At 36.3% G+C, this 26,273-nt stretch overlaps 1 non-coding gene across 1 annotated transcript; it reads left to right on the plus strand.

Moving 5' to 3' along the window:
* Positions 1 to 22,023: 22,023 nt before the first annotated feature.
* Positions 22,024 to 22,127, plus strand: LOC135271428 (U6 spliceosomal RNA). Its single transcript, XR_010339570.1, has one exon. It is a non-coding gene; the product is annotated as a U6 spliceosomal RNA (small nuclear RNA).
* Positions 22,128 to 26,273: the final 4,146 nt, after the last annotated feature.

The following is a 26,273-nucleotide window of genomic DNA, read 5'->3' on the forward strand; positions in this document are numbered from 1 at the left end:
CAGATCTGCCGCCGCACCCTCCTCCCTCCTCCCTCCGCCCTCCCCTTCGCTCCTCCAGGCTTCTCCCACCTTCCTCCCTGAAACCAGCAGCCCGCACAGACCTGTCCAATGGCTGCACTTTCCTCGAGGCTGGCACAGGGGTCGCCGCCAGCAGAGCGAGCCGGGGAAGCCTAGCGAGGGGGAGGGAGAGGGCCACTCCAGCCCCGCGCGCCCCCGGCAGCCGGCGGCCCCGGAGCGCGGGGAGAGGGGACGGGCCCCGGGAGCTAGCGGGGGAGCGCGGGGCGGTACCTCCGCGCGTCCGGGGCACCATCCCCGCACCCGGCCCGCGCGCCCTGGGCAGCTTCACCAACTGCGCCCCCACCCACCTGGCTCCCAGGCCGCCTTCGCGCGCTACTGCGGAGGGCGATTGCGCCCCGCCTCGACACTGGCGGGGGTCTCCCTGGGCACTAAAGGGTTAACCACAGCTCTCCCTCCCCGCCTTCCCGGAGGCTGGGTCTGGCCTTGGCTGGGGTGTGGAGAAAGCACACCAGAGTCAGTTCTGGGTTACTGACCCTGCGAAGCCCCCTCGGACCCCAGCCCGGCGCGGGAGGGCGGCAGAGGGCGGCGCGCAGCAGCGTGGTCCCCGCCGCCGCCGCGGCTTTGTAAAGGGTCCGCGGGGGCGAAAGCGAGAGTTTAAAGGAACAGGAGGCCCATTGAATTTCCTACCGCGGCTTTCGGGGGCTCTGGCTGCCCGGTTTGTTTTTGTTTCTTCAGCTCGGGGATGTGTTTCCGCGTTAACCCTTGCAGGCCCTCTGGTTAGTTGACATCTTAGTTTGCATACAGTTAATCTTTTTTGAAAGCGATAAATACAAGGAAAAGAAGCCAAGCGCTATTGGTTAAAAGTACAGGATCTAGAGCCCGGACAGTCTGAACTGGAATTTCACCTCCCCCACAAGGAGCAATTTACTTTTATCTCTTAGCCTCAGTTATCCATCCACCAAATGGAGAGAATTAGAGTAACACCCTTATAAGGTGGTTGCAGTGGATTGGATGAGTTAATCCTCTGTATTTAATAAATGGAGAACATTGCCTCCGCAAAGTACGTGGCTTTAAGTGTTTCCTAAAACAAAAGTAAGAAAAGAAGACTTCAATCACATAACAAATTTGGTGTGTTCTAAGTTCAAGGTCTTTTCCACTCCAAGCTCTGAAGAGTCTATGGATGCTGTCAATAGATGTCTCAGCTTGCCACAAAACCCACTGGAAGTGGATTCCAATAATCAATCTACTTTGCAAATGTGGTGCCCAAAGCATGGCTCTCTCATGGGAAACGAGAAATATGTTTCCCCTAATCCAATACCCAATTTGCTCTTTATTTCCGAACAACAGATATACAAACCCAAACATATGTCTTGCCTACACTCTGTCATGCCAAGACCCTCACTCTCTCCTCAGCTTTCCTCCAATAGGTTGATTTCTACTTAGGAAACTTGGTTATTCGACTTCTGCTTAACCAGGAGTGTTTAAGTTCTATGTAATATTACATCCGAATATGAGTACCTAGATACATATCTGCTTAAAATCAAGTTTGAAAACTGAGTCTTCTTATCAAAACTTGATTGTGCAGTTGACCCTTGAACAACAGGGCTTTGAACTGGGAGGGTCCACTTTTGCATGGATTTTCTTCCTCCTCTGCCACCCCTAAGACAGTAATGCCAACCCCTCCTCTTCCTCCTCCTCTTCAGCTCCCTGGATGTGAAGACGATGAGGATGAAAGCCTTTCTGATGATCCACTTCGACAGTATGTTTTATCTTACTTATGATTTTCCTAACATTTTCTTTTCTCTAGCTTACTTTATTGTAAGAATACAGTATAAAATATATAGAACATACAAAATATGTGTTAATCAACTGTTTATATTATCAACAAGTCTTCTAATCAACAGTAGGGCATTAGTAGTTAAGTGTATGGGGAGCTGAAATTACACATGAATTTTCTACAGTGTGGGAGTCTTTTCCCCTGACCCCCATACTGTCCAAGGGTCAATTATAGTTTAATTGATATTGATTCTTTTTGTGCACCCCCAGTGAGGTCATAAATCCACGTGGAAATCTTCCCAAAATATTCTGCACAACTCCATCTCCCATGATATGTAAAATAATGGGGAATCTAACAGAAACCATTTCAAGAAAGCACCTCTTTTTTTTTTTTTTTTTTTTTTTAGTCTGGGTTTCCTCTTACTTTCACAGCAGAAAAATAGGTGTTTCCTCAGAACAAACAAATCCCCACCTCTCCTTGCTATCCTTTTCTTTTTTTTCCCCTTATTATTTTATGTGCGTATTCGTAGTGTTCATTTTTCTTGTTACTTGCAATCATCAATGCTTTGCCCTCCTGATTGACACTATATACTTTCTGTAAGTAGAAATTTAATGCCAATATTTGAAAGGGGGTTAAATGGGCATTCAGGGTCAGTCGGGAAAGACTTTTATATGTTTGGCTATGTCACCGATGTTGCTGAATTGTATTGGCTTACCCCTATCTTAATTTTATTCTGAAGAGCTACACACACAGAAATTTCGGAAGTATGGGAGAAGATACAAGTAAACAAAACTCAGTCATGCTTGATGAGATTTGCTATTCAGAAATAAGGATGAAAGAGCAGCATTGTATAACAATAAACTCAAGCTTTGATCATTTGCCTGAAATGTTGATGAATAATTATTTGTTAAACTATATTCTGCCTTTACATTGTAGCAAGCAACTAATAAATAAAATGTAGGTAGGACAGTATGTTCAGAGTGAAATGGAAAAAGTAGATTACTCATAAAATTCTGGCTAAAGTAGCATATTTTGTGGCCTAAATTACTTAGGTTTGCCATATACATTTCATCACAGTAGAAGTGTCTCTTTCCATTTTGTGTGGAAGATGTTACATCTTCCATCTGACATGAGAGAGAGATGTGTAATGGCTGGAGGTCTGTTTGTATTTACTATATACATGGGAAAGGAACTGGTGGTTCTTTCATCCACTCCCTTAATTTTAGCTAATCTCTCCAGGAACAAATGAATCAGGAACCACAAATGAATAGCACTTAGATTCTTTGTCCATGACAAAGATCTGGAAATCATAAGGCACTCTCTGCTTTAAAATAATATATGAGAATCATTCACTATTAGCATGTGTGCTATCGCTGTGGGGATTTCAAAGCTGTTTACAATCCTCATCTCTATCAATCTTCAGAGAGATTTTCACACATTCCAAGTGCAATACTCTCTATAGAAATGTACTTACAATTAATCGCCTCATCCCATTTCTGTCTTTACAGATGTTGTTTCCTAGGACCTGTCCAAAATTGGAACTTGGCTTACAGGATGCTGAAGAAAACAGCATCCTCACTTGGAAAAAAAATGAGATCCTATACGTGCTGTAGAATACTCAGCATTTATTATAATCTTTTCTTAACTATTCAGAAAATACTTTTTGTCCATTTTAACAGGATTTTTAAAAACTTTCTATAATTGCTGTCAGATGAAGGGAAATTGCTATTAGTGAATTGCTTTTATTCAGTCCAAATATTATGACCTTTCTTCTAGGTCTCAGCATTTCCTCTCCCTCCTCATTTGGTAGGGCTAATTTTTTGACCTCTGGTACGCAATTACAAGACTGATTTGTTCATCTTGGCTGATCTGCTCTCAGAATAAACTGGAATTCTATTGTACTGTTGATGGATATTTCAGCTTTTTGTACTTTATAGTTTTAAGGAGCTAATTTTATCAATCATGTGTTTGAATTGAATAAACATTTTTTAAAACTCAACAGCTAACATTCTCTTTAACTGGAACATTTAACATACAAGAATATTTAATGCCTTTTAGCCTCATATCAATACCACATGTACTATTTAGATGAAATTAACAATATAGGCATATTCATAATGAAATAATATCCTGCATTAAAATGGCATACATGTTTATACACTCCTTCTGAATCTTAATGAACTAAAGTGGTTTCAACTAGTAAATAGCAAAGCACAAAAAAAACGTGTAAGTCAAAATACTAGAAAACATATTAATAAAATGGAACACCATATTATCAAAAATGGATAGAAGCATTATGTTACATTTATTTTTAAATGGCAACAATGTATCATAGAAACTTAGACCTTATTCCTAAATTGTACCCAAAGATACATTAAATTCCTGCATTTTGCAAATAAAGGAAAATGGGCAAGTGCTCAGCAAGCACTTAGTGAATTGAAAAATGAAATAAACGTGTTAAAGAATATGCTGTACAATGCAGAGTGATGGAACATGTGGAAAAGTTCTCAAGTGATTATTGCTTTGAACATAGTTGTCAGCCTTATATCCTATCCAGATTTTGCTAAACTGATGGAAATATCTAAACTGCAGAAAATTTCACTCTCAAGTATCAGCCCCAGGAGAAATTGTGCTTCTGCAGAGCCCCTAGTGGAGGCTATTACTCCTGGCACAGATGACAGGGCTTTTTGTGTTGGAGGCAGGAGCGCTCTGATTCACAAAGGCACCACCACTGCTAGTATCCGCCCTGATGGCTTGTACTGAATTTCCTTTCCTCATCTTGCATTCATCCTGTTTTCTTTTGCCCTAAATTTCTGGTCCTTATATTTCTATCTCTACAAAATGTTTGTTGAGATATAATTTATATAACTTAAGATTCACCTTTCTGAAGTGTATACAATTCAGTGTTTTTTAGTATGCCCACAAGATGGTAAAATCAAGACTACCATCTAATTCCAGAATATTTCATCATGCCAAAAAGAAACCCCATACCCATGAACAATCACTGCCCATTCCTCTCTCTCCTCAGCCCTTGGCCAATACTAATCAACTTTCTGTCTCTGGGAATTTGCTCCTTCTGGAGAGCTCACGTAAATGGAATCATACAGTATATGCCCTTTTGTGTCTGATTTCTTTTGCGTAGCATAATGTTTTCAAATTCACCGATGCCCTTGACTATATCTTGTACTTCATTCCTTTTTATTCCCGATAATATTCCATTGAATGATATTATGGATATTCCTTTTTATTCCCGATAATATTCCATTGAATGATATTATGGATAAAAGATTAAATCCATCAGTTATTGGACATTTGGACTGTTCCCACTTTTTGGCTATTATGAGTAATGCAGCTTTAAAAATCCATGCACAATTTGTGTGAACATATGAGTAGTATGGTAAATGACAAACTGTGTTCCACAGTGGTTTCACCTTTTTACATTCCCAACAATGCACGAGGGTTCCAGTTTCTCCTCGCCATTGCAAATACTTGTTATTTTTCATTTAAAAAAATTACAGTGATCTCAGTTGGTGTGAAGTGGTACGACATTCTGGTTTTTCTTTGCATTTCCCTGATGACTAATGATGGTAAGCATCTTTTCATGGACTTATTGGACATTTCTGTGTCTTCTCTGGAAAAGAGTCTCTCCAAACCATTTCTCGTTTTTAATTCGATTGTCTTTTTATTGTTGAGTTGTACGAGTTCCAACATAGTCTGGATGTTCAGTTCTTTAAAATATGTAGGATTTGCAAACACTTTCTGAAAGGAATGAAATAATATGAGTTGTCTTTTCACTTTCTTGATAGTGTTATTTGATGCACATTGTTTTGTACTTTGATAAAGCCCAATGTGTATATTTTTCTTTGGCTACTTCTACTATAAGTGTCACATGTAAGAAAGCCATGCCTGATCCAAGGTTGATTTATGCCTATAGTTTCTTCCAAGAAAGTTACAGTTTCATGTTCATATTTAGGACTTTGATCCATCTTGTAAAAAATTTTGTATAAAATGTGAGAAAAGGGACAAAAATTATTCTTTTGCATGTGGACATACATACATTGTCACATCATACATTGTCCAGCCACTTGTTGAAAAGATTGTTTCTGCCCTGGATGATCTTGACATCATTGTTGAAAATCAGTTGGCCATACACATTCAGGTTTATCTCTGTACTCTCAATTCTATTCCATTAATATATATGTTTATTTTTATACCATACTGTTTTGGTTATTGTAGCTTTTTGGTAAGAGTTAAAATAAGGAAGTGTGAGACCTCTTGCTATGTTCTTTTTTTCAAGATTGATTTAGCTATTTTGAATGCTTTGCATTTTCATATAAATTTTAGAATCCATTTGTCCATTTCTCCAAAAAGGGCTGTTGGCGTTTTGATTGGGATTGAATTGAACCTGTAGATTAATTTTGGGACTATTGCCATCATCTTGACAATATGAAGTCTTCCAATCCATGAATGTGAGATATAGTTCTATTAATTTTGCTCTTTAATTTATTTCAATATTGTTATGTCATTTTGTAACGTCAGTGTACAAGCAATACACTTATTTTGTTACATTTATTTTGTTACATTTATTTCTACATTTATTTGTTACATTTATTTCTTATTTTGTTACATTTATTTCTACAAAAGCTTTGTCAATTTTATTCTTTTTGATGCTGTTACAAATGAAATAGTTTTCTTAATTCCATTTGTAGATTTTCAATGGCTTTTTTATTAGTCTGCTAGACTAATAAAGCACAACAAAGCACCACTGATGGATGGTACAAACACTCGCATTTCACAGGCTGAGTCTCAGGTCAGGGTGCCAGCAGTTTTGGTTTCTTCTGAGGCCTTTCTTCTTGGCTTGTCAACGGTCACCTTCTCACATGATCTTTCCGTTGTGTTCACGTCTTTCTTTCTGTCCAAATTTTCTTTTATCATAAGGACACCAGTGCGATTGGATTGGGAACCACCATAATGGTCTCATTTTAATTTAAACACCTCTTTAAATGCCCTATTTCCGATTATAGGCACATTTTCAGGTGCTGGTGACTCAGTCTTTAACATATGTATTTGGAGGGGGACAAAAATCCAGCATATAGCAGCTAGTAGATAGGAATACAACTGATTTCTGTTTATTAATCTTGCAACTTTGCCAAACACATTTAATATGTCTAATAGTTTGTTTGTTTGTTTGTTTTTACAGGTGTAAGGATTCCTTAGGGCTTTTCTATGTACAAGATCTGAAAATCTTTTTTTTTTTTTTGTCTTCCTTTTCCATATAGACAAATGCCTTTTGTTTTATTTTCTTGCCTAATTACCCTGTTTAGGACCTCTGGTACGATGTTAAACGGACGTGTTGGCAGTAGTTGTCTTGTTCTTCATCTTACAAGGAAAGCTTTAGCTCTTTCACGATTAAACATGACATCAACTGTGGAGTTTTCATTGATATCCTTTATCAAGTTGAGCAAGATTCCTTCTATTCCTAGTTTATTGAGTATGTTTATCATGAGTGGGTGTTGGATTTTGTCAACTTTTTTTTCTGCATCAACTAATAAGATTGTGCATTTGTTTCTTTTATACTATTGGTATGGTATATTTCATGGATTGATTTTAATATGTTGAATCAACTTTATATACACAAGAGAAATTCTACCTGGTCATGGGATATGGTCCTCTTTCTCAGATACTAAATTCAGTTTTCTAACATTAAAAAAAAATAATTCTATATCCATATTTATAAGGAACATTAGTTTTTATTTGTCTCCTCCTATGAAGTTTTTGTCTGGTTTTGTTATCAGGGTAATACTGCCCTCACAGAATGAGTTAGGAAGTGTTCCTCTTTACTTTTTGGAAACATTTGGAAAGTATGTATTCATTTATCTTTAACCTTTTAGTAGAATTCACCAGTGAAGCCATCTGGGTATGATTTGTGTGTGTGTGTGTGTGTGTGTGTGTGTGTGTGTGTGTAAATCTTTTTGATTATTAATGTACTGTTTCTCTTTTTTATCAGTCTAGTCAGATTTTCTGTTTGAGCCTGTTTTGATATTTGTCAGAAAATTTCCATTTGTTATCTAATTTGTTAGTATACAATTGTTTATAATATTCCCATGTAATAATTTTTATTTCTGTAAGATTTGGCAGTAATATCCACTTTTTCATTTCTGACAACTTGGGTGTTCTCTCTTTATTTATTGGTAAATTGAGGTAAAGCTTTGTCAATTTTGTTGATCAAAGAATTTTTAGTTTTGTTGATATTCTTGATTGTTTTTGTATTCTCTATTTCATTTATTTCCACATTAATCTATCTTGTTTACCTCCTTCTATTTGCTTTAGGTTAGCTTAAATTTTTTTTTTTTTTTTTTTTAGTTTCCTTTTATTTTATTCTTTTATCTCCACCATCTTTTTTATTTAGGCTATTGGCTAAATATACTATGTTGATACTGTTGCCAATATAGTGTCTTTTTCTTTTCAAAAATTACCAATTAATATAGCCATACATTGTTGAAGTGGCAAATCATGTTTCAGTTAAAAGGACACACTATTTAGTAAGAGGTTCCTTATTTTTTTAATTTTTTTTTTTTTTACTTTAGGTGCATACTATATCTGGCATTTCTCCCCATGTTATCCCTCCCCACCCTCCCCAACCCCCACTGTCTCTCCCCTACCTGCCCCCAACTGCCCCCAGTGTGTGATGCTCCTCTCCCTAAGTCCACGTATTCTCAAGTGGAAAGTTAGGTCATTGATTTTAGATGTATTCTTTTTAAATGTAGGCATTTATAGCTATAATTTTCTCTCTGAACACTGTTTTTGCTGCATCCTAAGTTTTGATATATTGTGTTTTATATCATTAATCTCAAAATATTTTCTTATTTCCCCTGTGATTTCTTCTTTTTCCATCAGTCATTTAGGAATGTGTTGTTTAATATGTATATATTAGTGACTATCCTGTTTTCTTTATTATTGAAGTCTAACTTTATTTCATTTTGGTCTGAGAACATATTTAGTATGATGTCAAACCTTTTACATTTATTGAGACTTGTTGTATTGACTAATATATAGTCTGTTTTGAATGTTTAGTGAACACTTGAGAAGACTATATTCTGCTGTTTCACAGATGTTCTACAGATGTCCACAAACATAGTGTTCTGCAGATGTCTCTTTAGTATAGATGGCTTATAGGTTTGTGCAAGTGTTTGGTAGTATGTTTAATTTTCTGTTTACTTGTGCTACCCACCATTTAATGTCTTCAACTATTATTGTTGAGTAATCTTTTTATCTTTTCAATTCTTTCAGTTTTTCTTTATGTCTTTTATGCTCCATTGTTAAGGGCATATATGTTTATAATTGTTATATCTGCTCAGTGGGTTGACTCTTTCTTAATTATAAAAAGTAATTTTGATCTCTGGTAATAATTTTTGTTTTAAAGTATTTATTGTCAAATATTAGTATGGACTTTCCAGTTCTCTTAGTTACGCTTTAGATGGTGTATGTTTTCCTATTCTTTTAACCTTTTGTGTCATTGAATCTGAATTCTGTCTCTTAGAGTTAGTTATAAACTTTTTTAAAAAACTTCATTATGCAATATCTTCCTTCTAATTGGAAAGTTTAATCCATTTAAATGTAATATAATTACTGACAATTAAGGTTTATATTTGTAATTTTGTTATTGTTTTCTTTTTTGTTGTTGTTTTTTGATGGAGTCTCACTCTATAGCCCAGGCTGGAGTGCAGTGGCACTATCTTGGCTCACTGTAACCTCCACCTTCCAGGTTCGAGCAAGTCTCCTGACTCAGTAGCTGGGATAACAGATGTGTGCCACCACACAAAGTTAATTTTTGTATTTTTAGTAAAGATGGGTTTTCACAATGTTGGCCAGGCTGGTCTAGAATTCCTGATCTCAGGTGAACCACCCACCTTGGCCTCCCAAAGTGCTGGGATTACACTTGTGAGCCATCATGCCTGGCCAGTTTTCTATATGTATTTTTCCCCATTATTTCAGACTTACTTTGTGTTTATTAGATATACTTTATAGACTACCATTTTAACTCTTGTTTCTTTTTATTTTATTTTCCTAGCAGTTGTCCTGTAGATTATAATTAATATTTTAATTTATAATGATCTAATTTTAATTAATACAAAATTAATTTCAATAGCATAGAAAAATTTTGCTCCTATGTAGCTTTTTTATCCACCCGCCATGGTTTTTGGCATAAATTACATGCTTATACACTATGCACCCATCAACACAGATTTACAATAGTGCTTTATGCAGTTGTCTTTTAAAGTCAGGAGAAAAAAAATTACAAAAAAAATAAACTTACACTGTCTTTTATATTTACCTATGTAGTTGTTTTTACTGGTACTTTTTAGAAAAAAAAAAAAATCATGTGAATTAGAGTTAGTATCTAGTATTCTTTCACATTAGCCTGAGAACTCCTTTTAGTATTTCTTGTAGAGCAGGATTTCCAGCTATTTCCCTTGGTTTTTGTTTATCTGGGAATGTTTTATCTTCACATTCATTTTTGAAAAATAGTTTTGCCTGCTATAGAATTCTTGGTTGCCAAAGTTTTGTTTTGCTTTGTTTTGTTTTCTAGCACTCTGAATATACCATTCCAGTGTCTTCAGGTCTCCATGATTTTTGATGAGAAATTAAATCTCAGTCTCATTGAGAGTTCTGTGTATGTGATGACTCACTTCTCTCTTGGTACTTTCAAGATTGTTCCTTTGTCCTTCAACAGCTTATTATGATGTATTGAGGTGTGGATTTCTTTGATCTTTTCTTAGTTGGAGTTTGTTGAGTTTCTTGGATAGGTAACTTAATCATTTTCATCAAATATAATAAATTTTTCCTACTACTTCCTCAGATGTTTTTTTCTGCCTCTTCTCTTTGTTCTCTCATTCTGGAATTCTATTTTGCATGCATCAGTGCACTCGGTGTTATCCTACCATTCTCTGATATGTTTATTTTTCCTTAATTTTTTCTTTTTGTCTCTCAGACAGAATAATCTCAGTCGACTGTATTCAAGTTAATGATTCTTTCTTCTGACTGCTCAGATATTCTAATTTACCACTCTAGTAGATTTTACATTTGTTATTATATTTTTCAGCCCAGAATTTCTTTTTGGTTCATTTTTGTAATTCAGTGGATGAGCATGAATTCTCATGCTTCTAAAAACAACTTACTTAGGCATGGCTTATTGCAGGGTTTTGAACACATTTGAAATAGTTTGTTTAAATTTTTGTCTAGTAAAGCCAGCATATGAGCTTCTTCAGAAATAGTTTATGTTTATTTTTCCCTGTGCATGGGCCAAACATTCTTACTCTTTTTCATGTCATAATTTTTTGTTAGAAACTGGACATTTTAAATAATACAATGTGATAACTTTATAAATCAGATTCTCTCCCCTCTCCAATGTTTGTTGTTATTGCTGCTTGATATAGCTGTTGTTGTTGATCTAGCAAATTTTCTGAACTAATTTCATAAAGTCTGCATTCTTTGTTACATGTGGCCTCTTAAGTCTCTATTTGGTTAGCCAGGTGTCAGTTAATGGTTAAACAGAAATTTCCACCAACAATTGGATTGAAAACATTATCTCAGTCTATACCAAGGGCTCTGTGTGCCTGTTGGGGCAAGCCTTCAACACTCATACTGGCAATCTACAAATCTGCTTTAAACCATTACTTTCTGCTGATTGTCAGCCAGAGGTGAGACCTTACAGCCTTATAAGGTATTTCTGTAGTCTTATGCAAGCATGTGGACTTCTACAGTCCAGAAATACATTGGAACTTCTCAAAACTCATTTAGGTCTCTCATTCTTCAGTTTTTCCTTTTAAGCTTTTTGGTTAGCCTATTACTTGCCCCATCAATTATCAATCTCCACAGGCAACCACAATGGTAAAACTCCTGCTTATAATTGTTTCTGACAAATGCCCTCACACTTACCTGCCATGTGGCTTTTAGTATTGGGAACATGCCAAGGTGCCTTGTAAGTGAGTCTTTCTGGAATCCTTCATGCAGGTCAAATAAGGACAGATATTCAGGAATGACTCTGAAGTGGCTCCAGCTCTGTTTGCTAATTCCAATAGCTACCAAGGCGCACCAGGAATGCAGACTGTTATTTTTCATGGTTGCCACTGAGCTGAAGAGTAAGACATAGAAATAGAGCATGATAAAATGCCACAAAACTCCCAGATTTTCGGTTGAGTTTATCTATTTTTTCTTGAATAACCACTTTCTGGGTTCCTTCAAGCATTTGGTTAATTTCTAGAATCCTGAAAAAGATGATTCTGTTACCTTTGCCAGTTGCTTTTCTAGAGGAGCAAATTTTGGATATCCTTATTCTAACATTTCTACTGATGTCACCCCTGCACCTTTTAAACAGTCTGAAAACTTTAGAGATTAAGGACCTTTATAAAAAACAAATTTGAAATAATTAAAATATAACAAGAAGAAAATATAATACATAAAGTTATAATATCTGGTTTAACATTAAAGTAAGTTAAATCTTTCAAAATATGTGGAGAGAGAATAGCATCACATTTGTATATTATTTTGATTTGAGAATATTTGTTAAGAGATTTAAAAACTACACTAATTCCCCCCTACCTTTTATGCATTTTGGTTTTAAAATTTTAATATATGTCATAATAGAAAATATTTATATCTTTAAACTCATTAACCTTATGCTGCCTGGTCCTACACAATGCAGCATTGCAAACTACTGCTCAGCATCCCTTTGCATAATTTTTAACTAAATAATATTCACTTTTAATCTATAAGATAAAAATGAGTTACATCGGGCCAGGCACAGTGGCTCACACCTGTGATCCCATCACTTTGGGAGGCAGGTGGGAGGATCACTGAATCCAAGAGGTCTAGACCAGCCTGAGCAACATGGCAAGACCCCATCTCTACAAAAAACAAAAAAATTGGCCAGGCTAATTCTCTGTGTGGTGGCACATGCTTTAAGTCCAGCTTGAGCTTGGGAGGCTGAGGCTGAAGTGAGCCATAATTGTGCCACTGCACTCCAGAAGAGCAAGATCCTGTCTCAAAAAAAAAAAAAAAGGAGTTGTATAGATGGAATTTGACTTCTGAGTTCTGAGTTATCAGAAATCTTAGCAAATAATTCAAATAAATATATTGATTTATTTTCTCACTTGACTTCTTGTAAAAAATTAAAATCTTTTATTAATCAGTCTAGTCTCAATAAGTAAACAGATATAGACCATGTCATCATGTTTTGAACATTTCTTAAAAGAGGCAGATTCACCTTAAAGACATTTCTTTATACATGTATGCTCACTAAAATGGCTCATTAAAGTGATTTGTCTTAATAGATAATAGCTCTTTTAACACTAATGGACATTGACCTCAGCTCATTATTTTGTGCTCTCCATACTCTTTCTGGTTAGATTTTAGCATGTTTCTGAAGTGATCCTAAAGATCTTAAATGGGCTAAGGATGTTTCAAGTTCTCTAACCTCCTATTTTATTGTTGTTGTGGTAAAATATGCATAACATAAAATTTAGCATCTTAACCATTTTCAGTGTAGAATTTAATGGCATTAAGAACTTTCACATTGGGCTAGGTGTGGTAGCTCATGCCTGTCATCCCAGCACTTTGAGAGGCCAAGGTGGGTAGATCTCTTGATGTCAGGAATTCCAGACCAGCCTGGCCAATATGGTAAGACCCTGTTCCTACTAAGAATACAAAAATTAGTCAGGTGTGCTGGTGCGCACCTGTAGTCGCAGCCACTCAGGAGGCTGATGCAGGAGAATTGCTTGAGCTGAGGAGGTGGAGGTTGCAGTGAGCTGAGATCATGCCACTGCATTCCAGCCTGGGTGAAATAGCAAGACTCCATCTTAGAAACAAAGAACTTTCTCATTGTTGTGCGACCAACACCACTCTCCACCTTCAGAATATTGTCATTATCCCAAAGTGAAACTCTGTGTTCATTACACAATAATTCCCCGTTCCACATTCCCCCATCCTTTGATAACCTCTATTCTACTTTCCATCTTTATGAATTTGACTAGCCTAGGTACCTCATATAAATGGAATCATATAATATTTGTTCTTTGGAGTCTGGCTTATTTCACTTAGTATAATGTCCTCAATGTTCACCCATGTTGTGGCATGTATCAGGATTTCATTCCTTTTTAAGACTGAATAGTATTCCTTTGTATGTATATAACACATTTTGTTTACCCATTCATCCATTGACAGACATTTATCTAACTTCCTTTCTTAAGAGTTTTAACAAAAACAATGGCATATAACTAGTCCGTTTGTTCAATCTAAAACTAAGTTGTAAAAGAAAATTATGCTAGCAAGTGAAGAAGAAAACACATTCACATAAACGCTTTAGGCCACATTCATACTTCAGGATACCACATTTACATGACTAGACTGCAGGTACATTTGAATTTTTAATCTGTTTACCTGCATATGGACCATTCACTACTGACTTCTAGCTGTAAATTAACTTTTACTTGCTTTTTTATTTCATGGTAATGTACTTGGTGTAAAAATCTCTAATTATTCTCAACATTAAGATTTGTAAAACATATACATCAAAAGTCGTAAGTACTACATCATAATATATCCTTTATGGCAATGGTTTTGCAATACACCAATTTTAATTTTTTAAAAGACAAATTAGTCCTGTTTGTTTGTTTTTTAGTCTTGTTACTCTGATTTCATTCTTATTCTAATCCACCTCCATTGTCACTTGTTTCAGAATTTTCCTGGAGATCCGGTTTTTCCCCTAAAGCTTCTCTTTGCCTCAAAAGCTACTACCTTTTTTCTTATGGTATTGCCCTTCCATTTCTATTTTATTTTTTTTATCCACAACTAAGAAAATACCATAGAATTGATTTGCTATAAACATATTACTGTAAGGTAGGAAATGTAGTATCAACATGATTGCAGATATGAACCATTTAAATGTGATAAATGTTACCAGATTGTCACAATTGATCCACGTCCATTAAGGAATGAAGGAGGCTAAATCTCACGTGGGATGTGGATAATTAAAATCAGCATATACAAGAGTCAAGATTGCTCATGTAATGTGATTTGAAAGCTTGAGAAGGCAAGAAAAGGGTGTGGTGAAAACTCTTTCTGCAGTGTATGCAATCAGCTGAAACTTGATGGCTTCAGCAAGTTCCTGCACACTCACATCAACAGCCCAATGTCAACCCAGTTATCTCAGGGATTCTTCACTATGCTTCTTTCTGGCCTCGATGAAAAGATAAACCCACTTTATTTTTACTTACTTATTTATTTTTTGAGGCAGGGTCTCACTCTGTTGCCTAGCCTGGAGAGCAGTGGCATGATCTTAGCTCACTGCAGCCTTGACATTCTGGGCACAAGCAATCGTCCAGCCTCAGCCCCCTAAGTAGCTAGGACCACAGGCATACACCACCACACCCAGGTAATTTTTTTTAATTTTTTGGTAGAGACATGGTTTCAGTATGTTGCCCAGGTTGGTAAACCCAGAATTTTATGGGAAATTATACTTACTTCACACATGATACTTAGCAGATCTGAATGTGTATTTCTGAATTTAAAAACAATATAATGTTCCTTCTTGTCCTGATCAATAAATAATTTAGTTTACTTTATTAAATGATTAGATAAACTCTGTTATACTAGAAGAGAATTAGTAGACAAATATTTGGGAGATCAGTTTAGAATAAGCTAATAATCCCTCATTTTAACGGAAAACATTGAAACTAGCTTTCAGATTGAGTTGATGCAGATAGCACAGGCAAGTCAGGCAGAAGACTTCTTTTCACAGTTTTTAAGCCAGATAGAATGAACTAGCATCTTTCAAAAGAGAAATATGCAAAATCTTGGCTCTGAAGGCATTGTGCTCCAAAGGTCCATGTTTGTCATTTTTAATTTTTAACCTGCAACATATATGCCCACTAGCAAATATGTTGTGCTAAATGTTACAAAGTATGTCAACACCAAAGTAAGTTGCCAGGACAGTCTAAAATATGTTTTTGGTTCATAAAAGTACTGAAATTGTACTTACAGCAGAAAAAAATGAGAAAAGTAAACATATAACCATTAGTATTATATGGTGACTACACACATAATATGATCCTGCAAGTTAACTACAAACTAAAAAGGATGGGAGATATTTCAGAGAAATACATATGATAATATTACATTGATCTAATAATAATACGACTAAAAGCCATGAGAGCAAAAACAGTAATACGTAACTTTCAAGTAATATGTTATTGTACACTTTGAGCTTTCCTATAGCTTCCTATTGAGTTTGTCAGGGTCACGTACTTTCGAAGTTACAGAATTTGGTCACCAATGCATTTTTTCAGTAGGACATAAGTATTATTTAATCATATCTAATTCACTGAAATATGTATGCACTATTTATTGAAATCTTGCAAAAGATGAAGGAACAGTGAAACTCAGGTATTCTCTGACCTACTTAAAATGACAGACAAATCACACTGTAATTTGTGTATTAAAAGGCAAATGAAAGCTTTAGAATCTCTTAAGAGCATCCAAAAAATTCTAATGAATGCTAATGTGCTATTGTTAATGAATGCCTTTTGTGCATAACTGGAAAAGTCTATTAGTTTCTTTTAATACTTAGAGGATTCCATTTATTATTAAAGAATTCAATACTTTCATTTTTTTCTAGCTCTGCAGAATGTGGTCTGACATATTTTACTACCTGTGTGCGTTCTCTCCTTCTGATTTAATTTTAGTTGTCCTGATTAAATCATCCATCATTTTTTAGGATGATTTTTCTCCTTATTGGTTTTTGGGACGGCCTCACTAGCTTTAGCTATTTGAAACTTTCTCTTTCTGATATGTCACTTTGAAAATAGTTCAGTGACTTTCTTATTTAAAATTTTTCTAATAGCATTTTAATTTCAGTTCATTTTTCTATTTATTATTCTTTATGCTCTTCCTGTCTTTTCAGTAGTCAATATGACTTAGGCTTTGAAATTTTGGATTTCTATCTCAATTTGGGACCCTCAATAAAATAAACAGCTCCCCCAAATAAAAAACATTATCCCTGTATTTTCATTATACACCTTGTAAATATTCCATAACCTCTAAATCCTATGACAATGAGAGGGAAGAACTTTCTAATGTATTGGATTAAGATGATCATGTTAGTTAGTTACTTTTTCTTATTTTAGGGACTGAGAGTTGATACGGTTTGGCTGTCTGTCCCCACTCAAATCTCATCTCTAACTGTAACCCCCATATGTCAGAGGAGGGGCCTGGTGGGAGGTGATTGGTCCATGGGGGAAGATTTCCTCCTTGCTGTTCTTGTGACAGTCAGTGAGTTCTAAGGAAATCTGATGGTTTAAAAGTGTGGCATTTCCCCCTTCGCTCTCTCTTTCCTGCTGCCATGTAAGACGTGCTTCCTCTTTGTCTTCTGCCATGATTGTAAGTTTCCTAAGATCTTTCCAGCCATGCAGAAATGTGAATCAATTAAACCCCTTTTCTTTATAAATTACCCAGTCTCCAGTTGTTCTTTAACAGCATTATGAAAATGGACTAATACAAGAGTGTTTTGTATTAATCCCCAAAGACCATTTAAACTTTATATTTTGTGTAGAAGGGAAAGCAAAAAGATATATTGTTTAGGGACCTGAGGATTCACTTTTAAACTTACTTGATGAAGGCCAACCAAGATCAAAGTCTATACAAGAAATGTTTATGCTACAGTACAGAGCGCATACACTATCCCTGGTAGTATCGGAACATGAAGATAGAGGAAGTGTAAGAGGAGAAGGAGCAAAGAATTCCATGCTTGAGTGGGAGGAAGTTCATTGAAAGATAAAAATCAAGAGGTAACATTTTAAAGACTTAGAAGATCTGTGAGCAGGTATAACAACGGAGCATTTTCTGGATAGATTATATGTATATTAGCAAATGATGATCACAGATAACTGACTTGTAGTTCTGGAGACAGCACCAAAGAATGATTCCAGATACAGGACAGAGAGAGATACAGAGATAATGTGATCAGAGGATAGTCATGGAGTTACAACCCCATAATGATCTCTGTCTTGGTTCCAGGTGATACCCCAGAGTCCTCACATCATTAACCTCATGACTTGTGTAGTCAATTTTATAAACTCTAAAATTAGATCCAAGATTAATAATGGAAACTTGACTCAGTATCTGAATTTTTATTTGATGCAAATACGTATCTGAAATGTATTTATTTATTTTTGCGATAGGGTCTCACTCTGACACCCAGGCTAGAGTACAGTGGTACTATCTTGGCTCACTGCAACCTTGACCTCCCAAGCTCAAGCGATCTTCCCACCTTAGACTCCCAAGTAGTTGGGAACACAAGTGTGTGCCACCAGGCCTGGCTAATTTTTATTTATTTTTAATTTTTGTAGAGACAAGATTTCACTGTGTTGCCCAGGCTGGTCCTGGACTCAAGTGAACCTCTTTCCCTGGCCTCCCAAAGTGCTAGGATTGTAGGCACGAGCCACCATGCCCTACCAAAAATAATAGTTATTCTTTTTTTTTGAGACGGAGTTTCGCTGTTGCTACCCAGGCTGGAGTGCAATGGCGCAATCTCGGCTCACCGCAACCTCCGCCTCCTGGGTTCAGGCAGTTCTCCTGCCTCAGCCTCCTGAGTAGCTGGGATTACAGGCACGCACCACCATGCCCAGCTAATAATAGTTATTCTTAATGGGGCTGTGGTGTAGCTGCCATACCCTGAAAGTGGTGCATATGAGAAAGGGATGAGATTTTTATGCTTATTAAAAGAGAACATTAAATAGCACACAAAATATCAATGGTGTATCATGGCTAACTGGTGCTCTTACACAACTGTGTGCAGCAGTCACCATTTAAGTAGCTTTAAATGGCTTAGTATCAAATTGGGTATGGGGCTAATTTAGTGACTCCACAAGGACTGCCATTATTATGGGCAGTTCCATTGGTTGTGAATCATTAGTTTAAGAAGAAGCCTCACAGGCCGGGCACAGTGGCTCACGCCTGTAATCCTAGCACTTTGGGAGGCCGAGGCGGGTGGATTGCTTGAGGTCAGGAGTTCAAGACCAGCCTGGCCAACATAATGAAACCCCAGCTCTACTAAAAATACGAAAAATTAGCTGGACGTGGTGGTGGGTGCCTGTAATCTCAGCTACAGTGAGCCGAGATTGTGCCATTGCACTCCAGTTTGGGCAACAAGAGAGAAGCTCCATCATAAAAAAAAAAAAGCCTCACAAAATAAAGAGATCCTCTGGTATTATATTGAAATGTACTATAAGGAAGCTTTGTAGAGCAAACGTTAGAGAAACTTGACATTAGCTCCTAAAGCAATGTTGCTTGAAAGTCCCTCCTTCCACTGCCTCCACCAGTATCACCAGATAGTCCTGTTTCAGGTGCAGACTTCCAAGCCACACCCAGCCTGGTGATTCTGATTCAGTGAGTCTGACTCCGGGTGGAACGTGGGAAAGTAATTCTTTAACAAGCTTTTTAGGTGATTAAATGATGCAAGTCATCCTAACACCACACGTCCAAAACAACCCTAGGTTAAAGGCATCACAATAAATTTCCATTAAACACCTGTATATGAATGCATTTTTTACTCTCTCTCTTGAATGTTAATGATGAATGAGGGTAAACTTAAAAGAAAATGATGAAGCTGGAAACCATCGTTTTCAGCAAACTGACACAAGAACAGAAAACCAAACGCCACATGTTCTCACTCATAAGTGGGTGTTGAACAATGAGAACACATGACACAGGGAGGGGAACATCACAAACCCGGGCCTGTTGAGGGGTGGTGGGGGGCTAGGGGAGGGATAGCAGGGGGTGTGGGGGATAGGGGAGGGATAGCAGGGGGTGTAGGGGATAGGGGAGGGATAGCATTAGGAGAAATACCTAATGTAGGTGAGGGGTGGGGGATGGATGCAGCAAACCACCCAACATGTAACAATCCTGCAGGACCTGCACATGTATCCCAGAACTTAAAGTATAATTTAAAAAAAGAAAATGTACCTTTATAAAATAATAATGTATAATATTTATTATTTTTATTTTTTGTAGAGGTGGGATTGCCTAGGCTTGTCTCGAAGTCCTGGCCTCAAGTTTTCTTTTCTACCTCAACCTCTCCAGTAGCTGGGGTTATAGTAGAAAAACACATGCCTAGTTAATGAATAATTTTTTTACACTTCTCCAGTGTCTTTTTTTTTTTTTTTTTTTTTTCCCAAAGACAGAGTCCGGCTCTGTCACTCAGGCTGGAGTGCAGTGGCACCATCTTGGCTCATTGCAACCTCTACTTCCCGGGTTCAAGCCATTCTCCTGCCTCAGCCTCCCGAGTAGCTGGGACTACAGGCATGCACTACCACACTTGCCTAAGTTTTGGATTTTTAGTAGAGACAGGGTTTCACTCTGTTGGCCAGGCTCGTGTCGAACTCCTGACCTCAGATGCTCTCCCGTCCTCTGCCTCTGAAAGTGCTGGGATTACAGGCATCAGCCATTGTGCCCAGCCTCAGTGTCTACACTTCTGAAGTGGGTTTTATTTGGATTAGAAAGTAAGAAGCATATATTAACAATTAAATATGAAGCACATTTCTCTAAGATGAAATCCATTTGTGTAATGAGTTGTTATTCAGAATTTAGGAAGGACAGTAATAGGTAAGTTGAATACCAGCCCATCTTATTAAATGGCTCCTCCCTGGTCCTGTTTAAATGTTACCAGTCCAAGCTTAAATCCTTTTGGTTCTAAAACAATAGTTTCTCCTATAGGGCTTTTTAGAGGTATTTATGGAAAGTTTCTTCTTCCTTGCTCCATTTATCAGATTAAGTAAAACATACCTGTATAGGGCGGTACAGTATTCATATTGTCATTATTTTAAACAGGGACATAATTGATATCTTGGAAAACTTACCCTTTAATTACAGATGAAATCTCTCATTGCTTATACATATATGTAAATGACATCTATTATTTGATTATTTATTTTAGCTTAAACAACTTTTTACATTACTGAAAGCAATGAAAAACACATTATTCACAGCTTTAATAAAATAGTACAGACATTAAGAAATACATACTTTGTGTTTCAAGGGTTCACTGTTACACAAATAATTTTTAGCTTTGTGATGTATGCTTTTGGTTATATAAAATACTTTATAGGAATTAATTCAAAATATGTATCATTCAAATGGCAGTAAATTTATATCTTGTTGTTTTTATATAATTATATTATCTAACACTTGTGCTGGAATATTTATTTATTTGCTTACACAAGATCTCACTCTGTCGCCCAGGCTGCCCAGGCTGGAGTGCAGTGTCATGATCTTGGCTCACTGCAAACCTCCACTTCCTGGGCTTCAGTGATCCTCCCACCTCAGCCTTCCTAGTAGCTTGGACTACAGGTACACACCACTATGCCTGGCTAATTTACATATATATATATATATTTTTTTTTAGTAGAGACAGGCTTTCACCATGTTGCCAGGGCTGAAGAATATTTAGATTGATGAGGGTTCAAGGCTTGTTCTTCCAAATGAATCAGAATAGTTGTTCAATAGAAACTGATACTGTCATATATACAGTTTGGAATGTAAAACTTATTAAAAAGTTACAGACCTTGAGAAAATCTCATATTTCTTAATTTGGGGATTCTGTTAGATCAGCTTCTAGTTTTGTGACATTCTATAGTAGGAATGAATCCACATCCTCATAACGGAGTTGTGTTCTGCGCAAACACAGAGTTCACCCAAATTAGGAGCAAGTTTGACAGAAGGACCTCTTCTCAAATCAGATTGTGAAGTAGCCACTACGACACTCAAATAAAACAATGGGTTACAGTAAAGGAAACAATATCTTTTTTACTGCCTTTTCTTCATAGCTCAGAACACAGACCAGTCTGGCTAATTTGGGAAAAGTGACAAAATTAGTAATGGTTTGTAGATGCATACGTAGAAGATTTTTGAAATTTTAACTTTTAATACTTTAAATGTCAGGTAAAATCAACAGAGAAAATGAAACGACTATCTAGAAAAAAATAGCTCCGATTAGCCCATTATTCAATTCTGCCTTTCTGTTTTCCCATTCTTCTTTCTTTTAATGTCTGTATCTGCCTTTTCTTGTCTATGAAGATATTTTGGAGTCTTAAAGGGTTATTGTCATAAAGAAGCTATAATGTATAACCTTGGCTAGTTTCTTCAAGGGTGTTTTTTAAGAATAAAATTAAACCTTGGTGCTTGCTTCATTAATATATATACTAAAATTGGAACAGCACAGAGATCAACATGGTCCATGTGCAAGGGTGGTTCACATGTTTGTGAATCTTTCCATATTTTTCAGTCTTTGTGTTGGAAGAAATGAGAGTATGAAGGGAGGATGGAAAAGGAGATTAAAGGTTACTTCATCTCTATCACTAATATTTTACTGCTTATATTATTAAAAGTTCATCTTCATTTATGAATCTAAGTGTTAGTTGTATGTTTCTCTCTCCTGTCTTTGTGTTTAAATATTTTTTAAAATATTACAGCAGTCATTTCACTTCCAGGTTTTTATTTCCTCAAATTTTATTTATTTATTCAGAGACAGGGTCTCAGTCTATTGCCCAGGCTGGAGTGCAGTGGCCCAATTACAGCTCACTGCAGCCTTAGCCTCTGGGGCTCAAGTGATCATCCCACATCAGCCTCCTGAGAAGCTGGGACCACAGACCTTTGCCACCACACCCAGCTAATTTTTGTATTTTTTTGTAGAGATGTGGTTTTACCATGTTGCCTAGGCTGATCTCAAACTCCTGAGCTCAAGCAATCTGCCTGCCTCCTCCTCCCAAAGTGCTGGGATTACAGGTGTGAGCCACTGCTCCAAGCCATTTCCAGTTTTTTAATCTAAAGAAAATAAATCAGAAGTGTGTGCTAAGATTTACGTACTTCAGGACTATTTATAATAGAAAAAAATTGAAAACAAGCTAAAAGTTGAACAATACAGAAATGGTAAAGGAAATTATAGCAAAGTTATATGATTATTATGCATTTATTTGGAAATCTTACTTTTTGTATGTTTCCTATTGCTGCTGTAATAATTACCACGGGCCTGGCATTGTGGCTCACACCTGTAATCTCAGTTCTTTGGGAGGCCAAGGCAGAAGCATTGCTTGAGCCTGGGGAATTGGAGTCTGGCCTGGGCAACATAGCAAAAGCCTATCTCTACAAAAAAATAAAAATAAAAAACTAGCTGGGCATGATTGCAGCAGCCTGTAGTCCTAGCTACTTGAAAGCCTAAGATAGGAAGATCGCTTGAGCCCAGGAGTTTGAGACTGCAGTGAGCTATGATTGTGCTACTGCACTCTAGCCTGTGGGACAGAGCAAGATCCTGTCTCTAAAATACATACATACATACATACAAACTTTGTGGCTTAAAACAACACAAATTTATTACCCTACTAGTCTGGTGGGAGGTCAGAAGTCTAAAATGGGTCTCCAGGGAAAAATTAAGGTATTGGCAAGGCTGTCTTTCTTCTCCGGGGAGTACTTTTCCTTACTCTTCTCAGCTCCTGGAGGCTTCCTGCATCCGCTGGCTCATGGCCCAGTCCTTACATAGCTCCAGCCTTTTGCTTTCATCGTTACACTTTCTTCTACTGACTGTGATTCTCCTGCCTCTCACTTGTGATTTTATCGTGTCCTCCCAAATAATCCAGAATCATCCATCTCAAGATGCTTAAATTAATAATACCTGCAAAGTCCCAGTAATGAGTATATATTCAATATATATAAATTGTTCTATCATTTTGTGGTAGAATATTTCTATTCCTTTGGTTATATACCCAGTAATGGGCATATATAAAATAAAATCAATAAAGAAATGAAACAATTCATATTGTTCCCTTGGCTGTTGAATTTTGTTTGTTTTAATGGTTCCCCTGCGTTTTCCCCTGAGAATTTAAAGGTCTTTTTAAAGCTGCATCGGAGGGAAGAAGCAGACATTCAGCACTTCTTGGTGCTTAATTTTGAAATGTAAATTCTTTGATTTCCACTGTTTCTGAACATTTTCTTCTTTCAGTAAGTAGGATAATGAGAGTGGTCATGATTCAGTATCATTTTGTTATCTCTGAGTTATGAGAAAATCTAGAAACTTTTTATTCAGTGTCTGATTGTTAAGGAAGAGATCTGCTTTCACAACTAATTTATTCACTGTCTTAATTATTTGAGCTTTTGTCACTGATACCCAAGGCTCCACTGTTAAACCTTTAGGAATTTATAAATACTTTCTTAAAAATCAGATAAAAATGTAAAGTGATAGTCAATTTTGCTTTTAATTTTGAAGGTTTTCTTGAAAGGACAATCTTTAACTTCATCTAACTGTACCCATGTTTTACATGTAAAAGTAATTTAATCCAGTGTAATAAAAAAGAACTTTATAATTCACATCATGATAATAACTACCATTTATTTAGTATCTACTATATGCTGGATGCTTTATATACATATATGATTCTCACAAAAATCTAAAGTGATCTGTATCTTAATACATATTTCATAAGTGTATAACCCAACTTTTTAACTGAATAAGTTGCTCAAAGTTATGTAGCCGATCAATGACAGAGCCACGTTTTTAATCCAGTGCAAACACACGTACATATTTTCCACAATGCTGAACTAGCCAAGCATTTAAAAATTATCAACTGTTGTCAAACTGTCTGTAGCATTTGTAAAAATGAGACAAAAGAAAACATATAGGTTCCAAAATCTCTAATTATTTGAAATTCATAGTAGAGATCAACTGACTATTCTATATTGTAGTATGCCATGCCTGTACATACCTCTAGATGTCACTAACAAGTCTAATGCATAAGTAGAGAAAATGCAGAAAAACAAGGAGATAGTAGAAAAGAAAAACAAAGAGAGAAATAAAACAGAGGATACCACCACTAACTGGCTACTAGAGAACCCCATTGGATAGATCTACTTTCATGTCAAGTGCATTTTTGAAAATGTGGGTGAAAGTCTCAGGCACATTAATCAGATAATAATCAAATATGGAAAGAGTTTCTCTTCCCAGAGAGTTTAAAGAAAAAAGGAAAAAAGCAACCTCTTTTTGTTGCACTTAATCTTCCATAACAACATTCTATACATATTCTTAAAGTTGGGTTTTTGTTTTAATTGCATGGTAGACCTGCTAAAATCTAATCAGAATCCAGTATATATATACACACACACACACACGTATATATACATATATACTATATACACACATACATACATATATGTATATGTGCATATAGATACATATATGTATGTGTACACATACATATATATCTATGTGTATATATGTGTGTATATGTACATATATATACATATGCATATGTTATATATATGTATATGTGTGTGTGTGTGTGTGTATATATATAAAACTTTAAAACAATTTTCCACTGCTACTTTAAATGTTAGGTTTATGAGAATCATAGCTCTTGTCAGCTGAGTCAGCATGTTCTGTTTTTCAGTTTTTGTATTTTTTTGTCAGGCAATAAGGACAAAATGCAGTAAGATGAAAATAATTATAAAACCTCTGGTGCACAGAAAAGGTAATGCCATCAAAACTGAATAACCTCAAAGGAGTTCTTTCTCATGATAGCTTAAAATGTGTGTCCGCTACTTATGGAAGTCTGAAATCAGAATTCTGAAGGTTGTTTAAAGGACACAGATGTATAATTTGTGAAAATTAAACTTCTATGGAAGATGAAAACATTTTCAAAAAGGTAACTGCCTATAATTATCTACATGTTGTCTCCTTGGTTCAATCTTTCTGAGACCATCTTGTGTTTCTTTAACTATAATTTATCAAAAATAGGACTGCATTTTAAAATCTGAAGTAGTGAAAAGTTCATTCACTGAGTTCTTTTTTTTTCCAAGTATCTACAAGGCAAATACCCTCTTCCATATACCATGGAAAAATGTAAGAATGAATCAGACTGAGTCTTTTCTCAAGGAACTACAAACCCTAAATCCATGAGAAGGTAAAGACTTATGTGACAATGCTGAATTACACTGGAAGAGTGAGTGGCAGGCCTTCAACGAATATTGGTTGAATGGATGAACATGGTCTAAGAAGAGGAATGTGTGCTATATAAACATAGGAAGGAAGGAGAGAGAAAAAAGAAAGGAAAGAAGGAAGGAAGAACGGACTGAAGGAAAGAGAAGGGGAGAGAATACTGAAACTAAAGAGTTTACAGCCATGGGAATCTTAGCATATGTCATCTATGAAAAACCAGTCCAAGGTATTTCATTTAATAAGTGTTAGTAAGTGATAGAATTGAAAATTATTTTTTCATGTATAATTCTCAATACAATATTTTCCCAACAATGTAGTAAAATAAACAAATATGTATTAAATACCCAAGGTGAACTGAGGCAGGATCAGGCTTTATAAATGATATAAGAAAAATGTGACTAGATTTCTTTGCACATTACTGTGTTTGCACAATAAATGGTAACT

This window comes from Aotus nancymaae, unplaced genomic scaffold (assembly GCF_030222135.1).
Source record: "Aotus nancymaae isolate 86718 unplaced genomic scaffold, 86718_ANA_hifiasm-v0.15.2.pri h1tg000077l, whole genome shotgun sequence".
Lineage (NCBI taxonomy): Eukaryota > Metazoa > Chordata > Mammalia > Primates > Aotidae > Aotus > Aotus nancymaae.